Genomic DNA, 12,480 nt, shown 5'->3' with positions numbered 1-12,480 from the left:
TCCTTAAATATTTTTCTGATTTTTTTTGTTATCCACCTTCTTAATATTTTAATTTTAGATAGCACCAAAAAATGATCTGAACTAATATCAGCCCCTCTGTACACTCTTGTATCTTCTACTAGTGCTGCAGTCTTTACATTAACCAGAACATAATCGATTATAGTCCTAGTACCTCTCTCACTCCATGTATACTTATGATTATCCTTATGTTTGAAAAACGTATTCGTTATTTTCAACTCATTAAATGTAGAAAAATCTATTAGTCTTCTTCCATTAGAGTTTAAAGTTGGTTCTCCATTTGTGCCTAATATCGCTTTTATTGCTGTATTACCAACTCTAGCATTGAAATCCCGTGTTAGTATCAAGTAATCATTTTTATTAATTTTATCCACTGTATTTTGTAGTAAGTTGTAAAATTTGTTTGTTTCTACATCTCTTCCTTCTTCTGGAGCATATATACTAAAAACTGTCAAATATCCTCTTTCTATTTTTACGCGCAAAACGATCATTCTTTCATTGATGCATGTATAACTATGAATTTTATTTTTCCATGATTTATGAATCAATAGTGCCACAGCTGCTGCCGCTCTTTTATGTAGTTCTACTCCATTATAGAACATAATATATTCATTCAATTCCTTTGATCCTTTACCTTTCTTTTTCGTTTCAGTGATTGCTGCAATATCTATTTTCATTCTTTTAAGCTCATTTTCCAATTCATTTTCTGTATGGAAAATCCCTCATATGTTCCAGGTTCCGACTTTGAGATATGTTGCTATACCAGATCGTTTAGCCTTATTCATAGCCGTAGGTCGTCGTAAAATAGTCATCCGGTTTGATTTCTTTACTTGAAGCTGCTGAGTCTTTTAAATTTCCCTAGTGCGTAGGACCAGTGCGTAGTTAGGTAGATTAGTGATGGGGCTGCCATCTTAAGGTTTCTAATCCAACCTCTCCTCATATTGGCCCCTGAAAGAGAGGGTTTCTCCCTCCGCTCGTTTTGCCATATTGTTGCAATAAAGCAACCATGCCTCTATCGACCGTTCGAGACTTCACCCATAACCCTGGGCAAGGGACCCTGAGCAGGTACTGTCAGCCGGGTCATCTGAGCCCACGATTTTTTACGAGGTGTTCTCCTCCCCTCCTCCTTTCTCAACCTGGCTTGGGACAGGCTATGGCGGAGTTACATTAATAAATCTTTAAACCTGACATAAAGAGAATGTAGTCGCTTCACAACTTGTGAACTACACTTTTGATTTCTTTCAGTAACGCTTCCAACTTTTCGATACTTATTCTCAAAGTTTTCCAAATAAACTACTGCATATATAAATTTAAATTCTAAGCTTAATATATATTATTTATTAATGTTAATGTTAATTTATATTGACATACAGCAAGAAAATGATTTCAGTGTAAAAACTTCACAAAGTCCTACTGCATGTAATTAATTGGAAGTATAATATTTTCTTCAACATTTGTGTACCAGTACTAATAGCCCCAATAAATAACAATGCTCGACGAACAATGAAAGAATAGGGTCTATTACTTTAAAATAATTAGTACCTACTACGTAAAGTGAAATACTTGTTCGTTTTTTGTTGTTTCGAAGTTACTGCAATATTTTTTTTCTTCAGATACTATATAAAATCATATTAATACATTATGCTTTGCGAACCACTACTTTGTGAAGTATAACTGAGTAAGCCTAAAGTTTCTTGTATTACAAATTGTCAAATATAGACACTGATAATAACCGTGTTTTTTTCCTTCTGCTAAGTGTGTTTATAATGTACAAATTCCTATTTAATTCAACCCTAGAAGCGCAGAATAGATATTGTACACTCCTCCAACTAAGAACGGGTAAGAGCAAAGCTCGAATGATGCAGTCTGCACAGATCGGCGATCCGCGCACATAACTGCACATTAAGGGTGCTATTCATAGACATTTCGCTAGCCCGCGCTACGAGCGTGCTAAACAGGATTCATATCATATCATATCGCTAACACTGGTTTATGAATACGAAAAACGTTAGTTCGCTGATCATCCACAGAAAGCCCGCGCTAAGAATGTCTATGAATAGGGCCCTTAGAGTCTGATTTCTGACATGCCTGGTCTATGACAAGAATAAGAGACAAATCTTACTGCAGAGGTGACATGACAGCGGCGCGTTGTGTATTAGTACAAGCAATTGCCGTTCCACAAACAGAATGGTGAGTAATACAGACTCTGTTCACAATCACCCTAAATAAGGCGCACTACAGGGTCACTCTACAACACATTCCTTACTGTAAAGAAGTACAGTATACTTCAGTTCAGCGATGTTTATGATATGCACTACTAGTTGAAATAGAGATGCCTAAAACAAGTACGTACTAGTAAAGTTCGATTTTTTTTTCCGGTCAGTGTAGTAATATAGACTTAAACATTTTATGAAGAGCAGTACCTATGAAACGGTAACATTTTAAGTTACAATATTACACCAAAGATTATTATTTATTGTAAAAAAGGCTTAAATATTTCATTAAGTGTACCGGTACCGCCTGTGAAACAGGCTTAGATATTTCACTGAGAGTACAGCCTGTGAAACAGCTTAAATATTTCACTGAGAGTACCGCTTGTGAAACAGGCTTAAATATTTCATTCAGAGTATCGCCTGTGAAACAGTAACATTTTAAGCTACTCTTGAAATTATTCTTTTATGTGTGGTTGTGTATGTGTTTTTTTTTCAATTCAGATTCCTTTCAATTACAAGCCCTTTACTCTGCGATAGCGTTATAAAAATATATATATTTCTTTTTCTTTCTTTTTTTTCTTTGCTCTCTTGATCACCAGATGAATTCATCATCATACCCTTTTTATTGTGGACTTTATTTAAATTTCGTACTTTTTGTTTTTTTGTATTATTATTTTATTACATTCCATTTGTTGTATTCTTCCTTACGTTTTTTCTGTTAAATATTTGTACTAACTGAGTTGTTTTTATTATATTCCAATCTTTAGATTTGTATTTTACTTAATTTTTTTAATTATGGTATTATTTTCACATTGTTTAGTGTAGATTTTGTTATGCTATTATTTTTTGTAATATTTCAGTATTCTGTTCTTTAACTTTTTGCTAAATTTTACTTCTTGTACACTTTGTGACCTGGTACGGTATAAGACAAGGCTCTATGCCTTAACTCTGCCAGTATAAATAAATAAAATCGCGCACGCGCACACACATACATACACACACACACACACACACTCTCTCTCTCTCTCTCTTTCTTCTGGAGAAAAATGGAAAAATGTGATGCACCTCTGTGTAGAATATTTTATAGCAGATTGGGAGATGAGTGGTGAAGAAAGATTGATGTTGAAACTGATAAGGAAAAGGAAATGGTTGGATCACTGGGTGAGAAGAAACTGCTTACTGAAGGATGCACTGAAAGGAATGGTGACTGGGAGAAGAGTTCAGGGCAGAAGAAGATATCCGATGATAGATGACATTACGATATATGATTCATATGAGTGAGGAGACAAAGAGGAAGGCAGAAAATAGGAACGATTGCAGAAAGCTGGGTTTGCAGGGAAAGACCTGCCCTTGGGCAGAACATAATGAAATTAATGAAAATATTTATAGGTCATTGAGATTTTGGTTGTTCAAACCAAGAAATCACAGTTTGTGATAGAAATACAGCAATATAATATTTGATATGATATGGTTTATTGTCACTCAATCATTTGGTCCTGCTGGCCCTTCATATTCCTATTGTGAATTTAATTCAACTCAACAATAGGATTTTATTCTTCCAACAATAATTCCTTTCTACAATTCGCCTTAAACGCTCTCGTCAACAATTGGATTTTCACTCAACACAGTATTCGTTATAGCACTCCACCGACGACAATGACAATTTACTTGGACTATTACGAACAACAATGAACTGTTAATCTTAACTAATATTTACAAAGCACTATTTACAAATCAGAACCACCAGTTCTCAGTTCACAGTTCTTCTATCTCAGTCACTCGAGTTCACAGTATCTCGAACCACAGACCTTCAGAGACAGTTCACTGTACTCGAACTCGGGTCTCTCCAACTGCGGTCCACTGCACTCGAACTCAGGCCTTCGGATGCTGATACAGTTGCGGACGCACACTCGAGTCGAACTCCGGTACACAAGACTAGCTTGCTTGCTCTGGTTTACTCACTGACTGAATAACTGAAAACTCTGCTCGAGTTCGCTGGCGCTTCTTCTTTTATAATCACAGCGACGTAGCCTCGAAAGTTCCATGCGTCTCCAGAGATGGCACTCCAGAAAAATCCAGAGCCCTCTCCTCTCTACCAGCACTAGATGCGCGCGCACTCTCGTCGCGTTGACGTAATACACACCCTCTCTTCTCTCCACCGCGCGGCGCCGTCACTCAGTGTTCCGTGGAGCCTGTGCGATCTGCTTTCTTGCGGGACGCTGGTCGTGAGTTCGAATCTCACGTCGCTGTCACACTATATTCGAGCCACTATTCCCGTTCTTATATTACTTACATCATTTATAAACTTAGCAGATGACTTATGCACTTATCATCCTTTATTTAATACTGTGGCCTACCGTCCCCATTGCTTTCTCTGATCATTTTAATCCTCTCACAGGTTGTGAAGTGAATTCCATAACCTCTCCTACTCAAATCCCAACCTCACCTTCCCGTGGTGTAACCTGTTTTAACAAATGAGGCTTTGGGAATCGAGTCATGACAGTATAACCATTCCACCGTATACTGAGGAAATGCAGCTTGTCCAGAAGCTATGAGGTGGCTACCCCACCACTGGATTTATCTCCTCCTTACTAGCAACTAGAGTCCACGGCAATTCGGAAGGCGGGTTGTCTGCTAGCGTTTGCGTCGAGACAGATAGAGAGAGCAAGGCAGCGTACAACATTGCCACATCGTACTTCACGCACGTGCAATACACATAGCGCAGGAGAGAATTTAAATTATCAAAAGACAATAATGACCTTAGCCGTTGATTACTGTAAGCATGACACCAAACAAACCCTCTTTCCTTCACTAACAATATTCTTTGCACGTTTCTCAATCCCACACCACATGCTTCTGCAGTCGTTTCTTGCACGTTGGCAATGTTGCTGCCAGCATCAAGATGGCCGGCAGCGTTCTGCTCGTTAACGTTTTTATAATAATTATACACCTTAAACACTATTTTCCGCGCCTGCTTGTGTAATACTTGTCTTTTTACAGTCTCTTCTTCCATTTATTTACCTTACATACACATAGTAAATGTTAGTTTTACTTATTCAATGTATTGAAACACTCGCACATGAACAAACGAACTCAGGAAGTGCTTGTTATAGACTGATTCTGATTGGTTCTACTGTACAAGCTTGTGACGTCACATACCAGAAATGCTACGGCGCATATAGAAGCTAACCGCCTTCCGAAATGACGTCTAGTTTAGTTGGAGGGAAATTCCTAATATGCTTGCAAGTCTACAAAAAGATATAGCCAGACGGATTCTCAATATGACAACACAGCTCTGAAGAAGGACATGAAATGGAAAAAGTAAAACATTATTAAGTTTGGTGCATGGAATGTACAAAGAATTGCCCACAAGGAAGAACAATTAGATGGCATTTTGGCAAAGAAGGAAATTTCCATAGTTGTATTATCTGAAACAAAGAAAAAGCTACAAGGCACAAAGATACTTGAAAAGAACTATACTAGCAGACATATGTCACTATTAAGATAACTGGCGTCAGCATGTGAGGAGTATTACCAGGAAATAGTATGAAGAACAAAAGGGAAGCCTGCTTAATATTTTAGTGCTTAGCGATAACGTCCTGAATGATCTATTAGTACCTATGTACACGGGATCAAGGACTTGACAACTTTTTATTCTGGTGAACATTTATTCTTCAGATAAACTCTACGTGATATAGGCGTTGCTTACATGAATATTAAATGCGATATGACAAAATATCACCGTTGTTTCCGTACTTACAAGCAACGAGCACTAATACGTTATATAGTAGTTTAAAGTCAAGGATAAATAATTGCTTTATCATATATTTTGAAATTTTGATATTTTATACAAAAATCAGACATTTCTCTTTTAACTGAGTTTTCGATTTGTTCGTCACAATAATTCTACTGACACTAATCGAACAAAAATAATATAAAATCTGAAATAGAATAAGTGAATTCTTTCTATTCTTTAGAATGTAGTGTTACTATCGTAATCATAATCATCACCATCAAACTATCATGGAACTGTGTTATGTGACCTTTTCTGACCTCAGTTATCCAGAGTCCCTTCAGAGAACGCCCTTGATTTCATTTTTCCTTTGCTTGATTTTCAGAATTAACTGTGGAACTCTTCCCTGTCCACACTCCGTACATGTTGGATCCAGTTAGTAGGTTAATATAGGTTCATTATGAAGAAACTGACATTAGTTGAAACTAATGTAGGCCTAACTGCCACAGAAAAGAGCAATCAAGATTAATTAAGCGGCTATAGAATGTGATTTAGTCTGTGCACGTGGATTGTCTGTTGTCCACATTAGACAACATTTTGTTAGTATTGACCTCGACATTGAGAAAGTGGACCTCATCTGTCCACAGTATTCGAAGTAACCATTCAGGTTCAATTTCCATCTGAGCTAATATTATATGTAGAAAAAAGCTGTATCCCTTTTAACAATCAACTTCCTTCATTTCATTTATTGTATTCCATAGATCTTAAATTAGCATCGAAGCTTTAAAGATGTGGAAGAAGTCCAAATTTTACAAGATTACAACTTTTTGGCGGGATGAAGTGAAATAAGACCGAGGACTCGCCATAGATTACCTGGCATTTGCTTTATGGTTGGGGAATCAACAAACATCATTTGCACTTTGCAGTTTATAAGGATAAAATTTCAGAAGTTTGAGTAGTGTGGTATTTGGAAGCGTTTAACACATTAGTACTACTGACTGATACAGGAATTTCTCTAACTAGGTTTAGACTTCGATGAAGAAACTCTGCTGCCTGTGTTTAATTCATTCTTGTTCTTTCCGATTTTCTTTTATCATGAACTGACCTAGTTTCTTCAAACTTCTCGATGTTATGATACGAAAGCATGGTAAAAGGTCCGTTTCTCAGATGCATTTTTGTCCGAAATCTTCTCAGTTCGGAAGTGAAATTCCTACTACATTCAAAATTGCATGGAACCAACCCATCTCTTGTCTGAAGATTTAAAATAATTTTCACGAGCTTTGAAAATGCGTATAATACACATGCTAAATGATTAACAAATTTCTGTTCATTTTCGAAGCTTAATAGTTGCGTCATAACACTGAACGCATTTTGTTTTAATATAAAATAGTTTAGCAGAGATTAAGTAAATCCCGTTCTTCACTCATGCTTAGTTCGTCTTGATTGTTCACTCTGTTTAAAAATTACATTAATTTCAGTTATGATAATTGCATTATAATAATATTATATATTTATAATTAAAATAATGAAGTCAGTTTTTAGTTGCTTATGAATGTCTTTATTATGTCCGTGATCCTGCTATGTGCATTTAACTACTAATTTAATCTCTCTATATTTTTATGAAATTATGTAGTGTAGTCTGTTTCTTGGGATCTAAAAAATTTCGTACACTTTATTTACTGTATTTTGGACACTACTCCTTTTGTATAACTCTTCATTTATATAGCAAGTACTCTTTCTTCATATATTTATTCTACTCACTACGTCTTACACTTGGTTCATTGCTTTACTGAATAGCTACAGTAGGCCTACTATAGAGTTCGCTTCCCTATTGTTCCTCGTTATTGTATATATGTATCCATTTACACTGCAAGTGGGCAAGCACCCGGTGGCAGTGGTACACACAATATAAACAATACACTATAAAATTACAATACATAATTGTTAAAGTTCTTATCACCATTGGTCTTGTATAGGCAGATACTAACAAAGTTTCCAAATGTTTACATTCTGTACAAGGTGGAACTGTTTGACTATTGATAAATTATTGTTTAGCTTTCGTACCAGTCACCATGCATTTTGCTTTGTGAAATAACTTTCTGGGCTCGTACTTAAATGTCCACAACGAGTATTTTACCTTATCTGTATTTAAATATAGGCCTACTGTTCGTATTGTCACTTGTGCAATGTGGACAGGACCCCGATGACTTGCACCGTAGTGTCGTGGCCTAAGTGGCGTCATGCCTAGAACTCACGAAATGAGCGCTGATTCGATTCCTCATTGGGAAGGAATTTGGTCAGTGTATAGGACTGGTGTGCACCCAGCATCGTGATGAATTTGAGTTGCTATAATAGATAGCGAAATATACTTTCGGAAACCAACTACAACGGCTCGGCTGGGGGGAACATCGTGTTGACCACGTGATACCGTCATTCTAGTTAGATGATCGTTCACCTCTGCTGAGGCATGTGGACGTGAGACCAGGAGACGAGTTTTCGATTTCATTGTCTGTTCGTGCCACAGATTAGGCTGGAGAGGACCTCGATGACAAATAATCAACGAATAACATGGATGATCTAGTGTATTGTGGATTGAATTGTCAGTAAGCAATAGGCTACTATTTATAAATAGAGGAAAGAGTGATTTTTCATTAATTTTTTTCTTTGAAATATGTTTAATATCGATAGTAATTTATTTCCTTTTAATAAAATGAGTCATGTTTTATCTTCGATGTTAATTGTAGGAATTTGTTCAAATCTACATTATCACGTCTTTACCATTTTTATAAGTCTGTTTTCAGTATTTTAGTAACATAAAATATTAGATTCAGTCTCTGATGAGATGTTGAAATGTTTCAATTCTTATCTGTTCAGGTTATTCCATGTGACTACACTCCACGTGATAAAAGCGTGACGAAGCATCTACTGCAAAAGTGACTAATGAACAGAGTAATTCTAATTTCCCGTAGTTATGCAAGCGTCCTACATGTTGCGCAAAGCCTTTTCTGTTATGCTTAAAAGAAGTTCTTACTCAAGAATTGAGAATTTAGAAACTAAATTCTGCGTTATTTTTACTTTATCATCATAGCCTACAAAGCATAAATTTATTTCGAGTACATCCCGGAAATTATGTTCTCATTATTTCGGTACACTCTATCTGTGTATATGTCTATTTTAAATGAACTGTAGAGCAGATTTTGATCATTTTATTTATTTTATTTAAACTTCACCACCAACAGAAGCAAGCTTCCAATTTATATACAAAACAATAATACTGAAAAAATAAAACAAGCAACACAACCGAAAGAAAGAAAGATACATAACAGATGCTAGAATATAATATTGCAGTTAATATTAGTGCCAAATGTCAATATAAAATGCAAAATTATTTCAAAATTGGAGTAAAAACATTATAATACACTCATTCATAATTTAAATACCTAAGGCAAAAATTAAAATTGTACGATTTTTTTAGTTGATAAACTGAAATCTAATTAAGAATCGCGGTTTAAAGACAGAGAGTTGTAAGTATTACACATAACAAACAATGGGGAGTTCTTAAAAAAAACAGTTCCAGGAATTGGAAATAACAAAAGGTTGCTTGTGACATAATTCTTTTCTTTTTAGATCGAATTGAAGAAATTTTTAAGAAAATCACAGTTATTGAATATACCATTAACAGTCTTATAGAGTAAAATTTGGCTATTCATTAATCGTCTAGATTTTAAACTTTTATAATTAAATTCAAAAAGAAATGATTATATAAAATTTGCTTTTCATAAGACGACACGTGATGTTTTTAAAAATATAAGTAACATATATATTTTTTTTATCTTTTCTATTTGCATCTGATGGGACTGGAACTGAAGTGACCATATTACAGACGCATACATTAGTTTACTTCTAACAACAGTTTTATATGGAGTATTAATACTGTGGCTGGGAGGAAAAAGGTCTTAAGTAAAAATTTTATACTTTTCAGGAGAGCAGTAGAAAGATTGAAATTGGTGTCAATTATAGAGGGTTTTTTTAATTGAGAGTTTTTTCGTCGATATTATTTGTTTATATTTCTTCTAAAATAGGAAATGTTGCTCATTTAACCATTTTCTTGATTATTTCCAAAAATAGCCGCACTTAAGCCCTTTTAAGATTAGAACTCAAACTGAGTAGAAGAGACTATTTAAACATAAGACCTTTTTCATGTCTACATAAATGAGAAATGTAAATTATTAGGAATGCAAAATGGGTCTTAAACAATTATAGGACTGTTTACCCTGGTGCTTAAAGTTTAAAAAAAAATGGGCATCAGTATGTGATAAAATGACTAAAATACAAGTTAGACCTTTTTAATAGGGAAGCATGAAAAGTAAACATGTGATGGTTTGTAAGGAGTAAAGTATTAAATATACTTAAGTCCTTTATTCTGTATGTGCTCGATTCAAAAAGTACTTAGGACATTTGGTAACGCTCTAGAAATCCAGTCAGGACTCTTATTTGACTTTAGCCGTTTCACCAGATTGTAGAGAATTGTTTCCGCTTTCAGAATATATAAAAATCTCATTTTCACAAAAAATTGACTTAAGACCTTTTTCCTCCCGGCCACAGAATAGTATTTATATTTTAAAATTACAGTATTTTGTATTTCCGATTATAAATCTTGATTTTCTATATGCATCAATTACCACGTGATTTAAGTGCATTTTGAAACATAAGTTATGCGTGAAATGAATACTCATATCCTTACATGATTCTACTCTAAGTAATTTCACACCATTAATTTCATATGAAATTCGAGTAATTATCTTATTTTTAGCATACGTCATAAAGGAACATTTATTAGGATTTAACGACACCTTAAAGTAAATTCAACCAGGAATGATGTTACTTTTGCTAGAACTAATGGGTCATCTAAAAAAAAAACACACACGCACGCACGCACACACACACACACACACACAAAATTCAACTTTCTCGAAATTAACTCATTTTTAAACTTTATTTCTTGCGTAAAATACAGTGATAAAATAATGAGATTGGCAGTATGTTCTAGAATAGTGATGTGTTGGGGAAATGAATCATTCTTAAAACAATTTATATAACATATCTAAAGCTATTTAAGATAAGAATTTTAGGGCTTATTTTCTATAAAAAGCGTATTATACCATAACAGTCCAAAATATGCGGTCAGAATTGCTTTTTCGCCACCAGTTTAAAAATCAGTCGAGACAGCTCGACCTGAGTTGAACTCTCTTTGTAATAAAAGATTATTTACTTTCCATAGTAATGTGTAACGATTTCTTTATCGTCACAAGAAATGCTTACATCATATCTGGCAAAATGACAATGTGAACGAGTCCATTCCTCTACACAAGGGGAGTTTATTAGATTCCGTGGAGGGTTTTGTTATATAGTTAAAAATAATTAGTCAGTCGCGTTTTAAGTTGTGTTAAAAAAAGTGGGTGAAGAAAGAATGATGCTGAAACTGATCAGGAAGAGAAAAAGAAATTGCTTGGATCACTGGCTGAGAAGAAACTGCCTATTGAAGGATGCAATGGAAGGAATGGTGAACGGAAGAAGAGCTCGGAGCAAAGAAGATGTTAGATTATAGATGACATTAAGACATATGGATCTATGCGGAGACTAAGAGGAAGGCAAAAAATTACAAGATTAGAGAATGCTAAGTTTGCAGTGAAAGTACTGTCCTTGAGCAGAAAACAATGAATGAATGAATGAATGAATGAATGAATGAATGAATGAATGGTAACCGTAATTGTCATAGGAATTAAACAAAATAAGAAAACTGCATTTTTCTGTGAAAGCGCAACTTTTGTAAACATGGCTGCCAAATCACTTTCAGAAATCATTTCCTGGCAGTAATAATTTAAAAGGAAGGTCGGACAAAAAAATAATTTTTGATCTCTTTGTAATAAAGATTTGCCGTCACTAGTTCTAAAGATCATCATCATCATCTGTGGTCATACAGCCCTTTTAGTTTAGCCTTGACCTCCTTAAGAATTGCCGCCCAATCTTCCCTCTCTATGGCTCTCCGCTTTAGGTTTCTCAACGGTAAATTTTTTTTACAAAAGTGAGGTTGTCAGCCTCACGTTTCAACCCCCAACCTGGAGGACCAGGTCATTTGATTTTGGGGTTTCCGTCCCCTAGACTGGTTGCCTTCACTACGGCTATAGAGTCCAGTCTACCCCTGATTTGATTTTGGGGTATCCTCCCCTAGATGAGCTGGTTTCTCTGCACCTTTGAGCCTCATCTGCCCATTCCCAAGTAGGTACCGCTCAATCTGAGAACAGACATACCATCTTGGATTGCCTCTTCCGCCAGGTCCGCTGTACCGATGATCTTCCTCTCCACCTTCGCTGTCGTTGAGGTCTTCACCTTAACCCTGGCTAGGGGCCTCCATATTTATATCCCCTGGAGACAGGGTGGCCCAGATATACCCCCAGGCATTGGGTTGGCTGACTGCGGCCGTAACCGGGCGATGGGGTCGCCACATCCCTACGC

This window comes from Periplaneta americana, chromosome 1 (genome assembly GCF_040183065.1).
Source record: "Periplaneta americana isolate PAMFEO1 chromosome 1, P.americana_PAMFEO1_priV1, whole genome shotgun sequence".
In the NCBI taxonomy this organism is placed as follows: domain Eukaryota; kingdom Metazoa; phylum Arthropoda; class Insecta; order Blattodea; family Blattidae; genus Periplaneta; species Periplaneta americana.
The sequence above is the reverse complement of the archived record's forward strand: the minus strand, read 5'-3'. Positions refer to the sequence as shown.